The sequence below is a fragment of the Neofelis nebulosa genome, chromosome 6 (genome assembly GCF_028018385.1).
Source record: "Neofelis nebulosa isolate mNeoNeb1 chromosome 6, mNeoNeb1.pri, whole genome shotgun sequence".
Lineage (NCBI taxonomy): Eukaryota > Metazoa > Chordata > Mammalia > Carnivora > Felidae > Neofelis > Neofelis nebulosa.
This window is the reverse complement of record NC_080787.1, coordinates 48,598,820-48,606,029: the sequence shown is the minus strand read 5'-3', so window position 1 is coordinate 48,606,029 and position 7,210 is coordinate 48,598,820. Positions and strand designations below refer to the sequence as shown.

The 7,210-nt window shown below is 38.4% G+C and overlaps 1 long non-coding RNA gene across 1 annotated transcript; it reads right to left on the bottom strand.

Annotated features, from left to right (window-relative positions):
- Positions 1-3,301: 3,301 nt before the first annotated feature.
- On the bottom strand, positions 3,302-6,526 carry LOC131513442 (uncharacterized). Its single transcript, XR_009262590.1, has 2 exons — positions 6,327-6,526; positions 3,302-3,451 (listed from the first exon to the last, which is right to left on the bottom strand). It is a non-coding gene; the product is annotated as an uncharacterized LOC131513442 (long non-coding RNA).
- Between the last annotated feature and the right edge of the window lie 684 nt (positions 6,527-7,210).

Here is a 7,210-nt window from a genome sequence, read left to right as displayed (position 1 = left end):
AAAGATCCAATAAACCTCTCTCCTTGTCTGATGGCTTTATTACTCTCTAAGGTCCTTGAAAGAAAGAGCTGGGTGTAGTTGAGCCTCGTAGTACCACTGCCTAGTATGTGCTCTGCAAATATTTGTTGCATGGACGCATGAATGAGTTCCCCTCAAGCAAAAGTGTCAGCACTGCATATACACTTAGTATATGTGTGTGTGTGCCCTACAGCCGCAGGATTAAACACAGAATAGGAGAAAATGTACATTTCTTGAAGAAACAGGAAAACTGGAAGTTTTCCATCATTATAACCATAAAGGTTTAAAAACAAAAATATCTAGGAGCGTCTGGCTGGCTCAGTCGGAAGAGCATGTGACTCTTGATCTCAGGGTCGTGAGTTCGAGCCCCACGTCCGATGTAGAGATTACTTAAAGGGAAGAAATAAACTTGAAAAAGTTAATATCTGGAACCTGCATTTTTAACAAACTCTAAAGGTGATTCTAATGAGCCCAAATCTGAGACATGTTGGCATATGATATCCACAGGCTTCAGAAGGAAAAGGGAAGGTGGGACCCCCCACCCCCACCCCGCCCCCGTGAGGTAGAGCACGGAGAGGTCGTTTTCCCCAGGGGCTGGGAGCTTTAAACAAGCTCCCCAGGTGACACTGATGTGTGTGTCCTGTGGGGGACAACGCAGGGGGAACTGTTGCCTCTAGGATGCCAGTGACTCAGCATGAGGACTTTAAAGTCAGAATCTAAATACTACTAGTTATTACCTATGCAACTTTGGGGAAATTGATCTGCATTTCTGTCTCTCAGGTTACTCATCTGGAAAATGGGACTGATAATAGTGCCTACTTTGTATGGCTGTGAGGATTGGATGTGTTGATAAATGTTAAGTGTTTGAAATATAAGAAACGTCCAGTATTAGACCAAAAAAAAAAAAAAAGTAGAGATTTATTTTACTTAGAACATCCCTCTACAAAGAAAATTAAGAGTGATGGATTTTTATTTACAAAATCATTGGACCAATGTGCAATGCCCACATTCCTGTTAAAGTTCAAAGAGTTCAACACTTGGAGAAGTTTTTCAGCAGGATATATGATTCCATTTTCGGCACCCTATTATTTGCCACTAATCCACATGTCTATTTTTACCAAGATGTCTAATCTTAGGGATTCATTATATCCTCAGAACTGGATTGCCTGCAAAAAGTTAGCTCTTTAAAATATGAGTTTGTAGCAGATGCATGATTAAGAAAATAACTAAATCTTTTGGGATAACAATTTTTGGATGGTTTTGTATTCCCCGGAATCTCTTATCTGATTTAAGCTCCTTAGAACATCAAAATATTTGTTGCAAAGTTGACAAAACCTTTGAAATTCTCAACAGATGGGATCTTAAATGGCTCTGGAATACTTCAGATTACGTGAAACAAAACAAACTAAAATAAAAAGTAACTTCAATCTCCCCAGGGTTTCATAAAATGGTGAAAGGAATTATTATTCGCTTGGCTATGAATTTCTGCCTAACCCTGTTTACTAAAATGCCTCCGAGACCCACATTTACGACCACTGAGACATCATACATCTGCGACTCAAGGGTTATGCCAAAAGCTTTTGATTTCAGTTTGTTACCAGGGGTGTAAGTGCTGTTTTTGGTTGTGGTTCTTTGTGGACATCACTTTGGCTGTTACATCACAGCCACCGTCTTCTCCTCTTCCTTGATTAAACTGTGTCTGTGATTTGGGAAGATGGTAAAAAGCAGAGAATTGTGCCGCCTCTGCCCTACCCGCAACCCCCCCCCCCCCCCCAGGAACAGCTTAGTGACAGACACAAGGAATCTCTGCCCTAGATGGATTGTTTTCATACTGTATCTTCCGTCTCTAGTGTTCGATATAATCAATAAGAACATTCTTGCATTAAACTCAGGAACACGTTTTAGCTCCCACGTGTTTCATAGTAATATTTCCTGTTCTCCGCACTCATATGACCAAGCAATATTTGCGAATTCTTTTGGGTGAGCAATTGATAATTTATGAGAGACATTTGAAGTGCCTAGAGCTTGGCACCGTCCTCCACAGAGCTCCAAGTTGGGACCACAATGGAAAGTGACTGGCCAGATTTTTTAAGACTTAGAGTCAAACGGTGTCTTTGCAATAGGGACCAAGCAGGTGACAATAATCAGTGAGCAAAGTATTTGAATGACTTTAAAGTATTTCTTAAGGTTCCCCAGCCGCTCTTCTCCTCCTCAAGACATTCATTCTAATAGCTTCAGTTTCTGTCGACATGTCGATGGCTATCAGTTGTATATATTTCACCCCCAAACTCTCTCTTGAGATCTAGACCCATCTAATCCACTGACTGCTGGGCATCTCATCTTGACTATCCCTTGGCTGCCCTATGGAATTCATCATCACTTCTCTTGCCTCCCAAAGTACTGTTGCTTTAGAAGATGTTTCTGATCTCAGTGAATGACACCCCGTCCACCCAGTTTCTCCAAGCAAAAACCGGGCTTGACTTGTCTTTTTCTCCTCGCCCTCCAACACGCACACATGTACATCCACCTTTCTCAATATAGCCAGAATCCACTGAATTCTCTTCATGTCCACTGCCATCCACTTTATCTTCAGTGCCCCCCCTAAAAGCCTTCTTATGCCGTTGGCCCCTGGTCTCGTCCCTTTCTAATTTTCTAACTTCAGCTAGAAACATCTTTCCAAGATACAGTTTAGATCATGTCAAGTCCCTGCTTGAACTTTCTTCCAGGGTCCTTTGCTGCCTGTAAATAAAGACCAATTCAGCAACCTGTCACGCTCACTGCCTTCAATGCCATCCATCCTCCCCACCACATGCACTCTGCTAACTCCTATTTAGCTGAAAGTTCTGAGTTTGTTTATGATTTCCTTTGGGAAACCTTCCCTGAAGTCCTCAGACCCAGTCAGCTTCTTTTGTCCCCACGGCACCCGTGCTTAGCCTTCATAGAACTTGTTTTATGCTAACTTGTCTGACTTCTTCATGGCACTGTAAGTTCCTTGATAGAAAGAGCCGTGTGTAGTTCAGCACTGTAATACTATTGCCTCGCAGGTGTCTGCGAATATTTGTTGTGTGGACTAACGAACGAGTCCATCTCGAGAGAAAGCGTCAGCACTACGTCAATACGTAGGAAACGTGCCTGCGCCCTCCAGCAACAGAATAAAACGCAAAACAGAGGAAAATTTTACACTCAAGATTCTGTGATCTTTGGAACGGAATTGTGAGCCATTAATGGCAACCTATGATTCTTGCTCTAGTCAGAATGAATTGGAGTGGAGCCTGTAAAAAGGCAAGGTGATTAACTCATTTACTAACATCGAAGGCCGGACTGGGTGCCAGACCTCGGGAGAGGCTTTGGAAGTGCAGGGATGATTAATTCTTGTTGACTGCTCCCCAGGAGTTCAAAGTCAAGGGCCTGGTGGACTCACAATCTGCCAAAGCTGGAGGAAACACAAAGGAAATTCAATTCAGCTCCCTCATTTTACAGAGGAGATGTAAATAGTTTCTGCAGTGCCTCCCAGGTTACTCAATAACTGTGTAAAAAGAGAACGCTTCCTCCTCTACGCATCTACGCTTTCCCCACACCTTCAATTAATCCACCTCCTTAAAAAGGGAACACTGTATCAGTGATATTATGAAATCGCAGTCAACCTAAGCTCACCTTGGAAGGCGCGGGGGTGGGGGGAAGGTATGGTCTGCCAAAGCTGCCCGGAAGGGGAAATTTCTATTTGAAATCTTGGCATCACAAATGCTTTAGGGGAAAAACAAAAATGCGTGAAGGAGTTAAAAGCGGCCATTGATTAAAGTCATCAAGCTGTGTTAGCAGGACAGGGAAAGAATTTGATTACACAGTCATTTGACCCAAGCATTTTATTGGCCAGAAACTGGTCTTAAAAGAGAGACTGGTGTTATTAAATTAAGGGAGAATTAGTTTTTAATAGACAGTTTGGGAGCTTCAGTGACGTAGCCATTTGTGTGCATGTCAACGTGCCGATGTCAGGGAAAGATGCACAAGCTGAGATGCACAAGCGCCAGGTGAGATGAAGAGGAGGCGGCCTGTCGAGGCTGTTTTTCTTGGGTGAGGGGGCCCGGTTCGCAGGGTGTGTGCCTCGCCGTGGGAGACAAGAATAAGGCAGTTTGGAATCAAAAGGTGGAAAATATCCACATCTTCAAGTCAGAAACCCAGAAATGCTCACTTGTGGAGGATAGTCGATGCCTTAAATACCTGTTTCACTCACAGGTCACCTGTTTTCCTGGAGCTCTGAACAAACCATAAGTGGGGTTTCACGTGTACTGTTTTTACATTTAGAGGGTCACTGACCTTGAGGAACTTCACGTGGGCCAAAGGTTACACTGTAGAGGTTGTCCATTGACAATAGTTGGCTATGTGATTATACGATCACATATACATGCATGCACATATACAGTATCACATATACAGATATATATTACTAGTTTTTAAAGGCTTTTGTTTTATTTATTTATTTATTTTAACGTTTATTTATTTTTGAGACAGAGAGAGACAGAGCATGAACGGGGGAGGAGCAGAGAGAGAGGGAGACACAGAATCCGAAACAGGCTCCAGCCTCTGAGCTGTCAGCACAGAGCCCGACGCGGGGCTCGAACTCCCGGACCGTGAGATCGTGACCTGAGCCGAAGTCGGACGCTTAACCAGTTGAGCCACCCGGGCGCCCCCAAAGGCTTTTGTTTTTAATGTTTATTATTCTTGAGAGAGAGAGAGGTAGAGAGCAAGTAGGGGAGGAGCCGGGAGAGAGGGAGACAGAATCCCAAGCAGGTTCCACAGCATCAGCATGGAGCCTGGTTGCTGGGCTGGAACCCACCTACCATGAGATCGTGACCTGAGCAAAACCAAGAGTCCGATGCTTGACCAAATGAAACCCCTAGGCGCCCTTACTATCATTCATATATATATATATATATATACTTTATATATATATATATATATACTTTATATATATATACTTTATATATATATACTTTATATATATATACTTTATATATATATATATACTTTATATATATATACTTTATATATATATACTTTATATATATATACTTTATATATATATACTTTATATATATATACTTTATATATATATACTTTATATATATATATATACTTTATATATATATACTTTATATATATATACTTTATATATATATACTTTATATATATATATACTTTATATATATATACTTTATATATATATACTTTATATATATATACTTTATATATATATATATACTTTATATATATATACTTTATATATATATATATACTTTATATATATATACTTTATATATATATACTTTATATATATATACTTTATATATATATACTTTATATATATATACTTTATATATATATACTTTATATATATATATACTTTATATATATATACTTTATATATATATACTTTATATATATATATACTTTATATATATATACTTTATATATATATACTTTATATATATATACTTTATATATATATATACTTTATTTATATATACTTTATATATATATACTTTATATATATATACTTTATATATATATATATACTTTATATATATATACTTTATATATATATATACTTTATATATATATATACTTTATATATATATACTTTATATATATATACTTTATATATATATATATACTTTATATATATACTTTATATATATATACTTTATATATATATACTTTATATATATATATATACTTTATATATATATACTTTATATATATATATATACTTTATATATATATACTTTATATATATATACTTTATATATATATACTTTATATATATATATATACTTTATATATATATACTTTATATATATATACTTTATATATATATACTTTATATATATATACTTTATATATATATACTTTATATATATATATATATACTTTATATATATATACTTTATATATATATATATATTCTCTCTCTGTCTCTCTCTCTCTAGAGTAAGACTCATGGTGGTGCATTATAAAATTATACCACTCCTCAGTCAAACTTTAGGCATGATTTTCTCTGTCCTTTCCCCTTACCATCCATGGGAGCATGGAGGGGGGCTCGAAGATTTTTGTTTTTAATTTTTTTAAATTTTTACATTTTTTAAAAAATCTTTTTTATTCAGTAGAGTAACAATGATGCTGTTCTGTTCCCTCAAGTAGAAAAGTCAAAAATTACATCTCATCTCAGAGATTCAAACTGCTTTTAATTTATATGTTGATCTCATGTGACTGGACTGGAATGCAATGGAATTTAAATGAGGCATGCTCACCACAGAGAGAAGAAGACATTTTCTAATTATGCGGCGAGAGGCTTGGAGGGTGAATGTTGGGAAGGAGGCCTCCAGGTGGGGACTGGGACACGCTTTCCCGGCGCTCACAGCACTTACGTCCTTTAGTGTACGTTTTCACATGGGCTTCCCTTCCTTCTGCTTCTTCCTGTCCTGGCTAATATGAATGTCATCATTTGGCCTCTGCTCCCTTCTGCTTGAGTGTGTCAGCTTCTAGAGATTAGGGATTAACAATGCACTGAAGATATAAAGTCACAGCTCATTTTATTACGTGTTGCATTTAGGGCTGTTCGCTATTCTGTTTTACGCTGTTTTGAGTTTGTTCACAATGTCTTCCAATTTGGGATCGTCACCCCGATTGCACAGCTGAGGGATCAAAGGCTCGTGGTGCGTATGTAACTTGTTCATTACCTACCCCCGGCCGCGGATCTGCGGGTGGAGCCAGGATCAGAAGCCAGAGTCTGACTCCAGAGCTTAGATCCTTTCCTGCATGACACTGTCTGTGAACCCCAGCCCTGCCACCCCAGCGTGTTTCAGAGTACCCGACCTGGGGTGATTACTCCACAAATATTTGTGGAATTCAGGTGAACCCTAGAGGAGCCTTGTTCACCATGTTAAGTGAACAAGCCTCCAAAGTTAATAGAAAGCCAAGCAGACACATAGACAAAGAGGTTAATATGAGACCCGATGGACACCACACTTCTTCCTCGGCACTGCCCGGTCCAAACGGGAAAGACTTCAAAATGACTCCAAATTAATTCTGCATAAGTGGGACAAAGAATTCAAAGCAAGTGTTGCCAACTCACTTGAGAGATGGCTGGGAGTGAATTTGGTTCCAGCTGAGCAGAAATTCAATTTTGGCATCC